This window comes from Dermochelys coriacea, chromosome 11 (genome assembly GCF_009764565.3).
Source record: "Dermochelys coriacea isolate rDerCor1 chromosome 11, rDerCor1.pri.v4, whole genome shotgun sequence".
In the NCBI taxonomy this organism is placed as follows: Eukaryota; Metazoa; Chordata; order Testudines; family Dermochelyidae; genus Dermochelys; species Dermochelys coriacea.
Window position 1 is genome coordinate 55,061,666 of NC_050078.2, and position 18,222 is coordinate 55,079,887.

Consider the following 18,222-nt stretch of genomic DNA (forward strand, 5'->3'; position numbering starts at 1 on the left):
GCATCTGGACACCAATGCTGTAATATTGATTTGGAGTTAGTGGGTGAAAATTCTGACATTAAATATGTTAAATAATTTAATCTTAATGAATTATCATGAACATTATTTAATTTTTTTTTTATTTCACCAATAGATGAGTCTTTTTTTAAAAACCTGAACAATTATATAAACTTACTGGTGTTATTTTGTTTTTGTTTATTTGTTTTGTTTTGTTGAAAGGCACAGGTTTTTAGAAGACACATGAATGGAGATCTAGTAAGAGATGCAGACAAGTTGGTTACATGATGCCAGAAAGTGGCCAGACAGGTAAGAGAACTCTAATGGTCTCCATTCAGGGTTGAGTTGGGAAGCATGGCCTAGTGGTCATGGCCGCAATGCCAGACTGCCAAGGGGATTGTGGGGAGGGGAACCTGGGCCCTCCCACTCCACTGGCCTCCAACCCAGGGCCCTTTGGGCTACCAGTAACCTGGCAACCAAGACTACTTAAGGATGTCCTCCCTGGGCCTCTTCCTCTCATTTCTCCCTGGGGTAACCTCAGTCAAAGGCCTTTGCCGGGTGGAAAAATCCAAATCAAAAGAAACAAGAGGGAGTTGCCACTGTCCAGGGCCACAGAATACCAGTGTGGATACCAGTCTAATAGGTCATACTGGTGATAGAATGTCCGTGCCTAATCAGGTGAAGAAAGTGAGTGAGGCCAAACAGCAAAAATTAAGATGTTTGTACATCAATGCGAGGAGCCTAGGTAACAAAATGGAGGAACTAGAGCTACTGGAGCAGGAAGTGAAACCAGGTATTATAGGGATAAGAGAAACATGGTGGAATAGTAGTCACGACTGGAGTACAGTTATTGAAGGGTATGTGCTGTTTAGGAAAGACAGAAATAAAGGTAAAGGTGGTGGAGTAGCAATGTATATTAATGATAAGGTAGACTGTAAAGAAATAAAAAGCAATGGAAAGGATAAGTCTGTCTGGACAAAAATCACATTGAGGAAGAAAGCTACTAGAGCCTCCCCTGGGATAGTGCTTGGGGTGTGCTATAGATTGCTGGGATCTAATTTCGATATGGATAGAGACCTCTTTAATGTTATTAATTAAGTAAATACTAATGGGAACTGCGTGATCATGGGAGACTTTAACTTCCCAGATATAGACTGGAGGACAAGTGCCAATAATAATAATAGGGCTCAGATTTTCCTAGATGCGATAGTTTATGGATTCCTTCATCAAGTAGTTGCTGAACCAACAAGAGGGGATGCCATTTTAGATTTAGTTTTGGTGAGTAGTGAGGACCTCATAGAAGAAATGGTTGTAGGGGACAACCTTAGCTTGAGCGATCATGAGCTAATTCAGTTCAAACTGAATGGAAGGATAAACAAAAATAAATCTGTGACTAGGGTTTTTGATTTCAAAAGGGTTCACTTTAAAAAATTAAGGAAATTGGTTAGGGAAGTGGATTGGACTGAAGCACTTATGGATCTAAAGGTGGAGGACGCCTGGGATTACTTCAAGTCAAAGTTGCAGAAGCTATTAGAAGCCTGCATCCCAAGAAAGGGGAAAAAATTCATAGACAGGAGTTGTAGACCAAGCTGGATGAGCAAGCATCTCAGAGAGGTGATTAAGAAAAAGCAGAAAGCATAGAGGGAGTGGAAGATGGGAGGGATCAGCAAAGAAAGCTACCTTATTGAGGTCAGAACATGTAGGGATAAAGTGAGAAGGGCTAAAAGTCGAGTAGAGTTGGACCTTGCAAAGGGAATTAAAACCAATAGTAAAAGGTTCTATAGCCATATAAATAAGGAGAAAAAAAGGAAAGAAGAGGTGGGACCGCTAAACACTGAGGATGGAGTGGAGGTTAAGGATAATCTAGGCTTGGCCCAATATCTAAACATATATTTTGCCTCAGTCTTTAATGAGGCTAATGAAGAGCTTAAGGATAATGACAGGATGACAAATGGAAATGAGGATATGGAGGTAGATATTATCATAGATACTAAGGTCAGAAGGGACCATTCTGATCATCTAGTCCGACCTCCTGCACAACGCAGGCCACAGAATCTCACCCACCCACTCCTACGAAAAACCTCACCTATGTCTGAGCTATTGAAGTCCTCAAATCGTGCTTTAAAGAATTCAAGGAGCAGAGACTCCTCCCTCAAGTGACCCGTGCCCCATGCTACAGAGGAAGGCGAAAAACCTCCAGGGCCTCTTCCAATCTGCCCTGGAGGAAAATTCCTTCCCGACCCCAAATATGGCAATCAGCTAAACCCTGTGCATATCGGCAAGATTCACCAGCCAGATACTACAGAAAATTCTTTCCTGGGTAACTCAGATCCATCTAATATCCCATCTCAGGGGATTAGGCCTATGTACCCTGAATATTTAAAGATCAATTAATTACCAAAATCACATTAGCCCATCATACCATCTCCTCCATAAACTTATCAAGTAGAATATTAAATAGATATATAGATAGATATAAATAGATACAGATAGATCTTTTTCCCCCCACTCCTTCCCTTGGAACGCTATTCCAAAACTTCACTCCTCTGATGGTTAGAAACCTTCACCTAATTTCAAGTCTAAACTTCCTGGTGGCCATATCTGAGGTAGAAGCCAAACTCAAACATGGGACTTAATGGGACTAAATCAGGGGGCCCAGATAATCTTCATCCGAGTATATTAAAGGAACTGGTACATGAAATTGCAAACCCATTAGCAAGAATTTTTAATGAATCTGTAAACTCAAGGGTTGTACCGTATGACTGGAGAATTGCTAACATAGTTCCTATTTTTAAGAAAGGAAAAAAATGTGATCCGGTTTACTACAGGCCTGTTAGTTTGACATCTGTAGTATGCAAGATCTTGGAAAAAAAATTGAAGGAGAAAGTAGTTAAGGACATTGAGGTCAATGATAATTGGGACAAAATACAACATGGTTTTACAAAAGGTAGATTGTGCTAAGCCAAGCTGATCTCCTTCTTTGAGAAAGTAACAGATTTTTTAGACAAAGAAAACAATGGATCTAATTTACCTCAATTTTAGTAAGGCGTTTGATACGGTGCCACATGGGGAATTATTAGTTAAATTGGAAAAGATGGGGATCAATATGAAAATTGAAAGGTGGATACGGAACTGGTTAAAGGGGAGACTACAATGGGACACACTGAAAGATAAACTGTCAGGCTGGAGGGAGGTTACCAGTGGAGTTCCTCAGGGATCAGTTTTGGGACCAATCTTTTTATTACTGACCTCAGCACAAAAAGTGGGAGTGTGCTAATAAAGTTTGCAAATGACACAAAACTGGGAGGTATTGCCAATTCAGAGAAGGACTGGGATATCATACAGGAAGATCTGGATGACCTTGTAAACTGGAGTAATAGTAATATGATGAAATTTAATAGTGAGAAGTGCAAGGTCATACATTTAGGGATTAATAACAAGAATTTTAGTTATAAACTGGGAATGCATCAATTGGAAGTAACAGAGGAGGAGAAGGACCTTGGAGTATGGTTGACCACAGGATGACTATGAGCCGCCAAATGTGATATGGCTGTGAAAAAAGCTAATGTGGTCTTGGGATGCATCAGGTGAGGTATTTCCAGTAGAGATAAGGAGGTGTTAGTACCGTTATACAAGGCACTGGTGAGATCTCATCTGGAATACCGTGTGCAGTTCTGGTCTCCCATGTTTAAGAAGGATGAATTCAAACTGGAGCAGGTACAGAGAAGGGCTACTAGGATGATCCGAGGAATGGAAAACCTGTCTTATGAAAGGAGACTCAAGGAGCTTGGCTTGTTTAGCCTAACCAAAAAAAGGCTGAGGGGAGATATGATTGCTCTCTATAAATAGATCAGAGGGATAAATACCAGGGAGGGAGAGGAATTATTTAAGCTCAGAACCAATGTGGGCACAAGAACAAATGGATATAAACTGGCCATCAGAAAATTTAGACTTGAAATTAGACAAAGGTTTCTAAACCATGAGAGGAGTGAAGTTCTGGAACAACCTTCTAAGGGAAGCAGTGGGGCAAAAGACCTATCTGGCTTCAAAATTAAGCTTGTTAAGTTTATGGAGGAGATGGTATGATGGGATGACATGATTTTGGCAATTAATTGATCATTGACTATTAGTGGTAAATAGGCCCAATGGCCTGTGATGGGATATTAGATGGGGTGGGATCTGAGTTACTACAGAGAATTCTTTCCTGGGTACCTGGCTGGTGAATCTTGCCCACATGCTCAGGATTCAGCTGATCTCCATATTTGGGGTCGGAAAGGAATTTTCCTCCAGGGCAGATTGGCAGAGGTCTGGGGTTTTTCGCCCTCCCCTACAGCATGGGTTACTTGCTGGAGGATTCTCTGCACCTTGAAGTCTTTAAACCATGATCTGAGGACATCGATAGCTCAGACAAAGGTAAGAGGTTTATTCTAGGAGTGGGTGGGTGAGATTCTGTAGCCTGCGTTGTGCAGGAGGTCAGACTAGAAGATCATAATGGTCCCTTCTGACCTTAAAGTCTATGAGGATACTTCCCTCTCTGCAGAGGATCCTCTCTTCCCTCATGAAGGGCCTCTTTGGGCAGCCGCATCAGAGCCTTTAGGTCTTGCTCTGCTCTAGTTATGGGTTACAGGTCTGCTCACCTTCAGCACTACTCACCAACTGAGCTAATTCACTGCCTTTTAATTCCTCCAGCTGATGGAGCATTTGCTGCAGGTGTTATGGGGTGGGGCTGGCTGAGCTCAAAATGAGTCTTTAAGCCCTTGTTGCTCAGTGTGGGGTTTGTGCACCCCATCACAAGGGCAAACAAATTAAAAAAAAAAAAAGAAGCCAAGGGATAACAGCAAGGAAGATGGGAGCAATCCATTGTATCAAAGGTAATAGGAAGACCAAGGAGGATCAAAACTAGGCCTTCAGAGTTTGTCATGAATTGGTTCTTCAAGCCTTTAGTGGGAGTGGTTTCAGGGGAATGATGACCGTGAAATACAGATTGGAGTGACTCTCTGAGTGATCAGATAGGAGGGAGCTAATGCAACAGTTGTAAACTTTAAAAGTGGAGGTGAATGATAGGATAACAGAGGCAGAGAGAGGTTGGCCCAAGAGTTTTTTTTTGTTTTTTTTTTTTAAAGGATGGGGATTCAAGGGCAGTTTGAATGCAGTAGGGAATGAGCCAGAGGAAGAAGGAAATGTTCCCGGTGAGAATGAGCAATGGTGGGGTGAGGGAAGGAGAGGTCAAGGTAAATTAGTATGGTGGATGGCCAGAATTAGAACTGAGGCAATTAATGGAAAGATTGGCTCGGGCCTGGAAAGGGCTGGAGTAAAAAGTGATAAACAGGCAATGATGGGTTGTGGGGATCCAACTCAGTTAGGGTGTTGAAATTCCACTGTGTTCTGAGATTTCCTCCAGAGACAGGCAGGAGCAGAGGAAGTGGATGTGAGGTGTGACAATTTACACCAGTGTACATGTGTAATCCTAGTGAAAAGAATGGAATTAAATTTTACAGGATTGTGCCCTTGTGTCATTCTGGACTGATGATCTATTGATAGCTATTGGCTGCAATATACATTACAATCTTTATAGAAAGTTCCCCCAATTTATTTACTGGTTTGACTTTGTCCTCCTACCTATTACAAACAAACTTTCATTTAGATTCTTACTAAATTGTCCTTGCTTATCCCTCGATTTTTTTCTTCCTATATGGCTCAAATACCACAGAGTATGTCTTTGTAAGGAACCAATGCTTACCATATTTGGGATAGTTTAACACATTTAGGGGGAATTTAAGATTAGTAGAAGAAGCTCTAACTTCTTCTGTACAGCAAGCCAAGCAGGTGAAATCCAAGACTTAATACATGAACTTCTGCAAGCAAATTGGATGGAATTGCTCAACAGAATTGAAACTCTGGCAAGAGAAATCACAATCATTTTAACTTGAAGTCCAATGTACATTCTTTCTTGACTTTTAATTTTTGTAACTAGTGATTACAAAATTTTATATCCAAATATAATAACCAAGAACTTGTGTTGCTTAGTGGCAACTGTTTTCTTTTTTTAATGTAGATGAGTGAATGATTGGGAAGCCTGGGGTCTCACTTGGAGTTCTGTTCATGTCTAGGTTCTGTTACTGAAAGTGCAATTTCTCAAATATGTTACTGAGATTCCGCAAACTGTTTTACATACATGCCATTTCCTTGTCCTTATAAATATATTAAATAAAGTTATTACACACCTGCCAGGTTCCTAACTTTCCTAACGGCAGTTGATCATTGACTTCCATGGCATCTTAAAATGGCACTCAAACAAGACACTACCAATATTGCTGAAACCGCAGTGAGTTAACATAATTCCAAGGTAATGTGTTTTAAGTGGGTTTCATTAATTTTGTTTCTTATAAACCCTAAGCTTTGCAAATCTTGCAACTAAAACAAGAAAAATCCATGACTGTAAGCCAATCAGCAACCAAATGTGTTAGATGTGTCCAATTTATTATTAATGTGACAACATTCTATGTAACAGTAACAGTGCAGGCAAGTAAGGGGTTGCCATGGAGATAAGTTACTCAAGATGGAGCTAAAAATACTCCCCTCCTCTCTTACTGTAATAAATATTGCATTATATGAAAGCTAACAACGATGATATCAAATGCCATCTCTCAACACATTTCCAGCTGTGAACATTATGACGATCTAATGGATTGCCTGATGGTCACTTTGAATTTGTCATTTGTGTATGTGCAACTCTTTTTTTTTTTCTCTCCAAATGGGTTCATTATTACATGGTGAAATGTTGGAAGACAGCTGTTGATATTATTAGGACACAATATTACTCCCAACTCCAGGGTACATTTCGTACACCAGCGTGATTTTGTGGATTTAAGCTGGTGTCATAAGAGGAAATGATAGCTACATTGAAAAACAAACATATGGAAATACTATAATGACTTCTGAACAAGGTGACTGTGACTTCTTGCTGGCTGTGATAGCTGTGGTTGTGCATTGTGTCCTGTGTTCATTGCACACCAGGTACCGTAAGATTGGGGGAAGGGGGAATTAACTTTGGCTGTTAATCAGTGTCAGAAATATTCTCAAATTTTTTTTGGAAGATCCTTTTAGTTATCTCTTGGGTTTCAAGCCTTTAGAGGATTTATCCAAAGAGAAATAGACTTTACAAGATACAGAATAGACAAAACAAGCATCATCATGCTCATTGACTTCAACAGAAAATTGTTAAATCCTGATACTTCATATAAAGTAGAGCTTCTTCATCAGACTCAAACAAGCTAAAAAGGAGAAAACCTTTTTTTATAAAGATGAGTCACTCAAATTTAAAATGCCCTAGAAATAAAACACTTACTGCAGCAATGAACATAAACAACCCATCCCCACTTTTGTCTTGTGATCTTATAACCTTTAGTTATTTCTCTTCTTTTATGATCTCTCAAGGATACTATTGACGCTCACCCCTTAATTTATCTTCTTTGTAAATAAGAATACTTCATAGAATCATCAATGTTAGAGATGGAAAAGGTCTCGTAAGTTATCCTATTTATTGCCTCGTATCAAGGATTGTTCTCAAACATACAGGCAAGCCTTTTAACTACAGTGTACAAATCTCTCCGATTCAAACCATCTCTATTCAAGTCTCTTTCTCACATATTATATGGCTTTAGGGTCCTTTTATTGTTCATATTTTTTCAGCTGAATAATAAACCTCTTAGATGAATAATATTTATACATGCAAAACCAAAGAAACACTCCTCAAAAATCAAAGAGGAGGTCTCTTGACATTTCTTGAACTGCAGGAAGATCTAGATTTGTTTAATACTGCAGTGCAAAGTCCAAACAGAAGACCAGCCCATGTAAAGAAACTGATAAGTAATATTCTGCAGTGGGTGACATATGTATTGACTTCTGGAGGTCATTGCTACAATTGTTCTTCAGATCTACACATATGTATAACATTTTCTCAACTGTTTGAACTACTACAATGACTTGTTTTAGCCTTGTCAACAGCACCCCCTTGTTCTGTTCAAGTATTCTGGCTTTTGTCTCTCATCACAACTTCTTCTTCCTTCTGTTCTGACCCACTCTACTAATCATTTTACCCACTCTCATCCATAATTTCACCCATGATTGTATTAAAAAAATACAGCGGCAAAATTTAGATGCTAAGCTCCATTGCTCAGTCAGGCCCTAATTCAGGAAAGCACCTGAGCACATGATTAAGTTTATCCTTATTTAGAACATCCTATAAGCAAGTATTTAAAGTTTGAATTGTGCCTAAATGCTTTCCTGAATAGGGATTCTTTTCCTCAGTCTGACCTCATTTGATTGTTACATCCAAACCTCCTCTTTTGTCTGATTGCATTTACGTGAGTGTAAAGGTCTATTTGCGTGGACTCAATTGCTGGACTCAAGCTCAGCATACAAGCTTCACATTGTTATTTGTCTCCAATGAATTAAACCACACTCTTGGTGTCAATTATTACTACTAGTAGTAGTTATATAACATCTAATTTAGCTCATGAAATATGTGCTTCTGGTTCAGGAAATCCTTAATTTGACTCTTTCCACTAAACGCGTGCAGTTTGTATGCCCAACAAACCTGTGGCCTATGCATGAATGAAGTTTTAGTCTGGCCCATCTAACACATTGAATAAACTGTTTTTTTTAGCAGTTTCATACTTTCTCCTGTATAAATCTTTGTCTATTTCAGCTTATCAAGATACAATTGTTTTCTTATTTTTTAATTACGCCATTGACTTTACGTATGTTTACTGCAGGCTATTCAGTACTTACTTCTTTTTAAATGAAATATTGTGCTTGCTGTATGGATTTTTACAAGCATTCCAGCACCTGTAAAAGTCTATAGCTTTTTCAGAACATATAGATTGACATGGTTGTAAGTCTGTACACACTGCTCTGTAAATGGAACTGTAGTGGCCTCAGATGATACTCCAGCTGGACAAACCTCAAGACATTTACTTCTGAAGTAGGATTCCTTGTGCCATGTTAAACAACATCTTACATCAGCCTGTGTGTAACACAGACTCATTCCCTAGAAAAATCACCCTTTCAGACAAATTAAAATTCGAAATTAGTCACTATGTCATCAACCATGAATGATTAACCATTGGAACAAACTACAAAGAGAAATGGTGGATTCTGCATTTCTTAATGTCTTTAGATAAAGACTGGAGGCCATTCTGGAATTAAAAGATTTCCACTTAAACCAAATAAACCCAAGTTATTCGGTTCAATACAGGAGTAAAATTTAGGCACTAAAATAGTAACAACCTTTATTTCAATGAATAGGCACTCTCAATAAATACTTTTATTATTGAACTCAACTATTTGACAGGTTTCAGAGGAGCAGCCGTGTTAGTCTGTATTCGCAAAAAGAAAAGGAGTACTTGTGGCACCTTAGAGACTAACAAATTTATTAGAGCATAAGCTTTCGTGAGCTACAGCTCACTTCATCGGATGCATTTGGTGGAAAAAACAGAGGGGAGATTTATATACACACACACACACACACACACAGAGAACATGAAACAATGGATTTATCATACACACTGTAAGGAGAGTGATCACTTAAGATAAGCCATCACCAGCAGCAGGGGGGGGAAAGGAGGAAAACCTTTCATGGTGACAAGCAAGGTAGGCTAATTCCAGCAGTTAACAAGAATATCAGAGGAACAGTGGGGGGTGGGGTGGGAGGGAGAAATACCATGGGGAAATAGTTTTACTTTGTGTAATGACTCATCCATTCCCAGTCTCTATTCAAGCCTAAGTTAATTGTATCCAGTTTGCAAATTAACTCCAATTCAGCAGTCTCTCGTTGGAGTCTGTTTTTGAAGCTTTTTTGTTGAAGGATAGCCACTCTTAGGTCTGTGATCGAGTGACCAGAGAGATTGAAGTGTTCTCCAACTGGTTTTTGAATGTTATAATTCTTGACGTCTGATTTGTGTCCATTCATTCTTTTACGTAGAGACTGTCCAGTTTGGCCAATGTACATGGCAGAGGGGCATTGCTGGCACATGATGGCATATATCACATTGGTAGATGCGCAGGTGAACGAGCCTCTGATAGTGTGGCTGATGTGATTAGGCCCTATGATGGTGTCCCCTGAATAGATATGTGGACAGAGTTGGCAACGGGCTTTGTTGCAAGGATAGGTTCCTGGATTAGTGGTTCTGTTGTGTGGGTGTGCAGCTCTCCAACACCACTTTCTACAAGCCATTACCCTCTGATCCCACTGAGAGTTACCAAAAGAAACTACAGCATTTGCTCAAGAATCTCCCTGAAAAATCACAAGAACAAATCCGCACAGACACACCCCTAGAACCCTGACCTGGGGTATTCTATCTGCTATCCAAGATCCATAAATCTGGAAATCCTGGACACCCCATCATCTCAGGCATTGGCACCCTGACAGCAGGATTGTCTGGCTATGTAGACTCCCTCCTCAGGCCCTACATTACCAGTACTCCCAGCTATCTTCGAGACACCACTGACTTCCTGAGGAAACTACAGTCCATTGGTGATCTTCCTAAAAACACCATCCTAGCCACTATGGATGTAGAAGCCCTCTACACCAACATTCCACACAAAGATGGGCTACAAGCCGTCAGGAACAGTATCCCCAATAATGTCACAGCTAACTTGGTGGCTGAACTTTGACTTTGTCCTCACCCATAACTATTTCACATTTGGGGACAATGTACACCTTCAAGTCAGCGGCACTGCGATGGGTACCCGCATGGCCCCACAGTATGCCAACATTTTTATGGCTGACTTAGAACAACGCTTCCTCAGCTCTCGTCTCCTAATGCCCCTACTCTACTTGCGCTACATTGATGACATCTTCATCATCTGGACCCATGGAAAAGAAGCCCTTGAGGAATTCCACCATGATTTCAACAATTTCCATCCCACCATCAACCTCAGCCTGGACCAGTCCACACAAGAGATCCACTTCCTGGACACTACGGTGCTAATAAGCGATGGTCACATAAACACCACCCTATATCGGAAACCTACTGACCGCTATTCCTACCTACATGCCTCTAGCTTTCATCCAGATCATACCACTCGACTCATTGTCTACAGCCAAGCTCTACGATATAACCGCATTTGCTTCAACCCCTCAGACAGAGACAAACACCTACAAGATCTCTATCATGCATTCCTACAACTACAATACCCACCTGCTGAAGTGAAGAAACAGATTGACAGAGCCAGAAGAGTACCCAGAAGTCACCTACTACAGGACAGGCCCAACAAAGAAAATAACAGAACGCCACTAGCCATCACCTTCAGCCCCCAACTAAAACCTCTCCAACGCATCATCAAGGATCTACAACCTATCCTGAAGGTCGACCCATCACTCTCACAGATCTTGGGAGACAGGCCAGTCCTTGCTTACAGACAGCTCCCCAACCTGAAGCAAATACTCACCAGCAATCACACACCATACAACAGAACCACTAAGCCAGGAACCTATCCTTGCAACAAAGCCCATTGCCAACTCTGTCCACATATCTATTCAGGGGACACCATCATAGGGCCTAATCACATCAGCCACACTATCAGAGGCTTGTTCACCTGCGCATCTACCAATGTGATATATGCCATCATGTGCCAGCAATGCCCCTCTGCCATGTACATTGGTCAAACTGGACAGTTCTATGTAAAAGAATGAATGGACACAAATCAGACATCAAGAATTATAACATTCAAAAACCAGTCGGAGAACACTTCAATCTCTCTGGTCACTTGATTACCGACCTAAGAGTGGCTATCCTTCAACAAAAAAGCTTCAAAAACAGACTCCAACGAGAGACTGCTGAATTGGAATTAATTTGCAAACTGGATACAATTAATTTAGGCTTGAATAGAGACTGGGAATGGATGAGTCATTACACAAAGTAAAACTATTTCCCCATGGTATTTCTCCCCCCCCCCACCCCACCCCCCACTGTTCCTCAGATATTCTTGTTAACTGCTGGAAATAACCTACCTTGCTTGTCACCATGAAAGGTTTTCCTTCTTCCCCCCCCGCTGCTGGTGATGGCTTATCTTAAGTGATCACTCTCCTTACAGTGTGTATGATAAACCCATTGTTTCATGTTCTCTGTATGTGTATATCAATCTCCCCTCTGTTTTTTCCACCAAATGCATCCGATGAAGTGAGCTGTAGCTCATGAAAGCTTATGCTCTAACTATTTGACAGATACTCTGATCTGAGAATTGATCTCTTTCTAATTGTTAGGTGACAGTGCCCTGCCCTGAAGATATTTTGAGCCCATAAGCATGTTCTGATAATCAATGTTTTTATCTTATACCTCATTGATTGAATGTATTGTCAGCATAACATATTGGTGGGGGAAGGCAGACAATGGGTGTGAGGACTGCAGGAGCCTCCATTTTGCAATTCTGGTTTAATTAATTCAAGTACTTAAGAGCTCTTTTCAGACTCTCCTCCAAACAAATATTTTCCTCAAACATGTAATTTGAATAATGCATTCATAATAATTGTATTTTTCCATTAGAACATATCATTGCAAAAATTAAGGATATATATCAAAACCTGTTTAGTTCCTTATACTACAGCATATTAATTGAATTGTAGACTATTTCTTTAAAAACAAAAGTATGCATTAATTAGGGGCTTCTCAGGAAAGCAAATGACTAACTGAGCTTGTGTGAGCCAGATATGCAAAGTTTCACCATTTAAGAGACAACATTTATGTTGTAACACTAATCTTAAATGTTGGATTTTTAATGGCAAAAGCTGTATATCTGGTTCATTCATTTTTCTCAGAGGCCCCAATTAATACAAAATTTTAAGGAAATATTGCATTCTTCAATTAAATCACTGAAATATAGTGGGATGTGGGTTGGTAATTAGTCTCAATTTTATTCAAAACTTGTTGCTCTAAATTGCCATCTCATTGTTACATTTGTAATATTTTGGATGTAAATGTATTTATATTTTGTATGCAACTTAAATATAACATTAACAATAGTCCAAAAAGCCAACTTAATATACTGTTATTATTTTATTTAACATTTATATTGCAAAAGCAGCTGTGTCTAGCCAACCTAGGGTTCCATTGTGCTAGTTGCTGTACAAACACAGATTAAATAATGCAAGAAGAAACTGATGATGTGGAAAAAGCTGAAGTACTCTTCACAGACAAGGTCAGTTCTCAGTCTACTGCACTGAGCAAGAGAGTATGGGGAGAAGGTGAGCAGCCCTTGGTGGTGAAAGAACAGGTTAAGGACTATTTAGAAAAGCTGGACATGCACAAGTCCATGGGTCCAGATCCAATGCATCCAAGGGTGCTGAGGGAGTTGGCTGATGTGATTGCAGAACAATTGGCCATTATCTTTGAAATTTTGTGGCGATCGTTGGAGTTCCCGGACAACTGGAAAAAAGCAAATATAGTGCTCATTTTTTAAAAAGTAAAGAAAGAGAACCTGGGGAACTACAGACCAGTCAGCCTCACTTCAGTCCCTGACAAAATCATGGAGCAGGTCCTCAAGGAATCAATTTTGAAGCACTTGGAGGAGAGGAAGGCAATCAGGAACAGTTAACATAGATTCACCAATGGCAAGTCATGCCTGACCAAACTGCCTGCCTTCTATGATAACCCCAGTTATCTTATCTTATCGCAGGGGGTTGGACTAGATGACCTCCTGAGGTCTCTTCCAACCCCAGTATTCTATGAATCTATGCTCCAAAGCTAAGGATCAATGCAAGTCTTTTCATTGACCTCAGTGAGCTTTGGGGCAGGCCTTTACTGCCTGTTGTTAGAACAAGACATAATTTCACTGTCTCAGCCATTGCTATAGGGTAACTGTTGATAAGCATATCCTGCTCTTTTGCATGACACTATGCAACAGCCAATTTTGAATTCACAAGTACACACTGAGTGAAGACAGATATGCCATCACTAAGAGGAATGATGTACAATTATAGTGCCCCTTCAGTCCACTACCAATAAGCCTGGCTGCAGCATGAGTCTCATTTCATGGTTGGACTAAACTTCTGTTATTACTACTTGTCAAAAGTAGTTATCACTATGATTCCCTGAGGAGACATTGTTACTGATCTAAAATGTCTTTACAGAGTGCAACATAATCATCCAGTCTGAAAAAGAACATACAAATCTATTTGCCTTAGGATATTACATGCTTGCTAACTTGTCATTGCTGCATTTAATAGCATTACCTAAAATGGTATACAGGTGTACTTGTCACTAACACTTTCTATTAAAGTAGAAGCAACTCAAAACCCTAAAGAAAATGTAGATACATTTTGGAAAAGTGTTTTCTGGACTAAATTGCTGTAAGAATAAAATAATTACCTGTGGGTAAGAACCAAACAAGTAGGGAATTAGAGAGAGAGAGAGAGACATATTGTCATACTGTATGTGAAAGTGCAACTATACTAGTCTTGGGACTGCTAGCCTAGCATGAAATGTTCACTACAAATATTAAACATAGTTACAGTGGGTGAGCACCTGGCCCCATTGAAAACAAAGGCAATACCCTCATTTGACTTCAATGGACCCAGGATTTCACCCTTCATGTGATTAAACCAATTCACAATCACTACAATCCTGATTCAGCAAAGCACTTTAGCATGTGCATAATTAAGTAGGTGAGTTGTCCCAGTGACTTCAGTGGAACTATTCACCTGCCTAAGTGCATGCATGCTGTAGTTCTTTGCTAGATCAGGATCAATGATCATTGGTCATATGTTCCTTATCTCGATAAACTCCTTGAGCTGCAGATACATTCACCAGCAAGGAAAGAGTTTACTCATAACAAGAGTTATGAAAATGACAGTGGGCTAAATTCTTCACTGGATTACACTTCTTGGAATTATTTATTATTGGGCCAGAGTATCCCCTGTTCCAGGAGAGGGCCATGGGAAACAAAGTTTCCTCAATATTTTTCTACCAATAGGGTTTATCCTTTGCAGAAGGAGGCATTTGGGGTTCCAGACCTTGCAGATTCCCCAACATTTGCAGGGGGCACAGGGCCAACTGTTCAGAAGTCACAAGAGTCCATTCTGGTGGTGAGACTGCTTGGCTACCCATCTGGCTCCCTAGCAGTGACTGTAGAGGAGGAGCCCCTGCTGGAGCTTCTCCCACTGGTGGGGGAACCCCTGAAAGGTGGGGTTTCCACAGCAAGGCATGGGCTCACAGACAGGTGAGCGATGGGGTGGGGTTGATGCATCAGTAGATAAGTGACTGAGCATAGAAATCAGGAACTGTCTCTTTAATTCCACGATTTTTGGAGAGAGACTGTTTCCCTGCCCCGGCCTATGGTATTAACACTTCTTTAAAGGAGATGACTAGTTTTTCTAGTCTTTTTGAAAGAAGGGACCTAAAGCAGGAGAAGCATGAAGTATTTAGTCCCTTTGAGATCAATGGTGGTGTGGGTCAGTGCAGAATTTGGCTCCTCTTCAAGTATGCACAACTGGTCTGAAACATCCTTGAGGAAACATGGAAAGAGAAAAGAAAAAAGAGACACTAAGAAGAGGATGACAGGTTTCAGAGTAGCAGCCATGTTAGTCTGTATTCCCAAAAAGAGTATTTGTGGCACCTTAGAGACTATCAAATTTATTTGAGCATAAGCTTTCGTCCGATTACTCCTTTTCTTTTTAAGAAGAGGATGAGACTTCAAAACTTGAATTTTAGTGGGAGTTCTGCACTCAAAATGAATCTCAGGATCTGGCCATTTGTTTACAAGCTAGACAAAATACCCATATATTTCTCTAGCTGTCATATTTCTCCTTTTTCTGCTGTTTTGTTTTTCCTCTGTGCACAAAGGGCTGTTACACAGTTCCTTGTATACACATGAATAAAGGAACTTGCAGCTGTTAGGCTACAATGGAGGTCTATTAGTTTTGGATAGCAGAAAATATCTTATAGTTTGTTCATAATGCCTATATTCTTAGTTAGGCTCCAGTTCACCAAAGAAGTTACACTAATGTGCTTAAAGTTAGGCACATGTAATACCATTGAAGTTCATGTGAGTAGAGTCTGCTAAGGGTGTCTGAGTGTTGAGTGAACAGGGATGGGATTACTTGTGTGATTTACAAAGAGTGTATAATTCTCTAACTTTCTCCCTAATCTCAACCAAAAGGAAACAGGAATCATGATATTCCCCCCCCCCCCCCCCCCACACACTCCTATTCATTTACTAGTGCTTGGCCATTTCTGCTGACTTTGTGCATGATCCAACACCTGCTGAAATTACCTGGAGACTTTATTTTGACTTCAGTAAGTTTTGGATCAGATCCCTGAAGCATGATTTTAAAATGAGATTTTTTATTCTAATTAAACTTTATTTTTGAAATTATAGTGTGAAAGAAGATCAGCACCTTGTAGAATAAGACCCTATATTAGAATGTCACAAATCAGGAGTAGCATGTACTGTTAAAGCATTTCCTTTTTATATAAACATTACTTCTAGAGTTCGTGGGGAATTTTTCATGAGAATGATTTTCTGATAGAAAATGCAATGTGTGCAAAACTTCAATTTTGCTGCATATTTTTGATTTTCTTTCAGAAAAAAAATAAAATTTTTGCTTTTGCTTGGTTCAACCTAAATTGGAATATTTTGTTTTGTTGAACTGAGACAAAACATTTGTTTCAAGTGAGATCAATATTAAACTGCACTTCCTATTGTGGTACATTGCCTCACAGAAGTTGCAGTTCTGGCCCCCATTCTCTTCTATAGACTGCGCTTCCTGGAGGACTACATCTCTCATAATTCAATGCAAACTCGTCTCAAACCAAACTTAGGTGCTGCATCATGGGACATATCATCCTGCTTGGACTCAGTCCATAGAATGGTGGTAGTGTGTGTGTGTTAAGTTCCTGAACTCTAACTCTCATGGGGATGTGTGGCAGTTAAAAGGGAAATATAGATTAATGTTGAACTGACTCAAATTAAGCATTTCAAGTCAGTTCAACAAACTGAAGTGAATAGTTTCTATTAGGAATGTTGAAATGCTTTGTTTTATCGAAAGTGTCAAAACTAAATGTTTTGACTTTTCGGAATCAAAATTGTTCAGAATATTTCATTCTATGAAAAATTAAAATATTCCAGTGTTTCATCCCTATTTGAGAGGAAAAGAAATGTTGAACTATCAGAATTTCCCATGGGACAGAATATTTGATATTTCTCAGCACTAGTACTTGCAGTCACACAGAGAGCAAGCTTAGCGTATTAGGGTTGAAACCCTGAATTCACTGAAGTCAATATGAGTTTTGCCATTGATTTAAATGGGGCTAGGATTTCACGGTCTTAAATCTAGTGACAGTACCACAAAGAATTTAGCAAATAGAATATAATTGAGAAAATTGTTTGTGAACCTTTATTGAAAAAGGGTTTTTTGTGCCTGTTTTGGGTAGAAAAAGGTTAAAATGCTTTGTCAGACATTTAGGTTCTGAAAGATGCAAGATATAAAGAGACTGCCCTGATCAAATGAGAAACAGGTTCTTCACAGCAAGCAGTGTTAAAAAACCAAAGTGCTAGAAATGTCGACATGATTTTTTTTCAGTGTTCAACATGACCCAGTTGAAAGAGATAGAAATAGACATAGTAGGATAGGCATTGAGAACAAGTCACTGTTTCCGAGGAAGTCTGAAAGGGAGACTGTTGTTCATTCTGATGTTTCATCAGCTCTCAGGCTTTTGGCTGGAGACTAGAAAGATCCCTAGGTCCCACCCACACAAAAACATTCATTTAACTATCAGTTAGTATTTTAAATAATGCAAGTCTAACTCTGTTTTTGTCTCTTACAGTAATTAGTGCCCAAGTTCCACTGAAGCCAGTAAAGTGGAATATTGTAAAAGTGAGTTTCTGGAACTCTAGAGGACAAATTCAGACCCCCGATAAGCAGGTAAGCCATCCACTGAAGTCAGTGAGAGTTGTACTTCCTTATGGCAATTATGAACTTGGTGCTGGACGCATGGTAATAAAATATTCGCTAGGTGCAAACCCTCCCTTACCCATTGCTCTGAAATATAATTTGAAGTACTGCAAGATGACAATTGTGAATCTGCACATATGTTTTACACAGGATTACAGATCACTTCCAGGGTATGTTCAGAATACTTATATATAAATAAAAGCACACCTAGGGGAGTCAGGTGATCTGGTTCCTATTGTTGGCCTTGCCACAGAGCTCTTGTCTGATCCTTC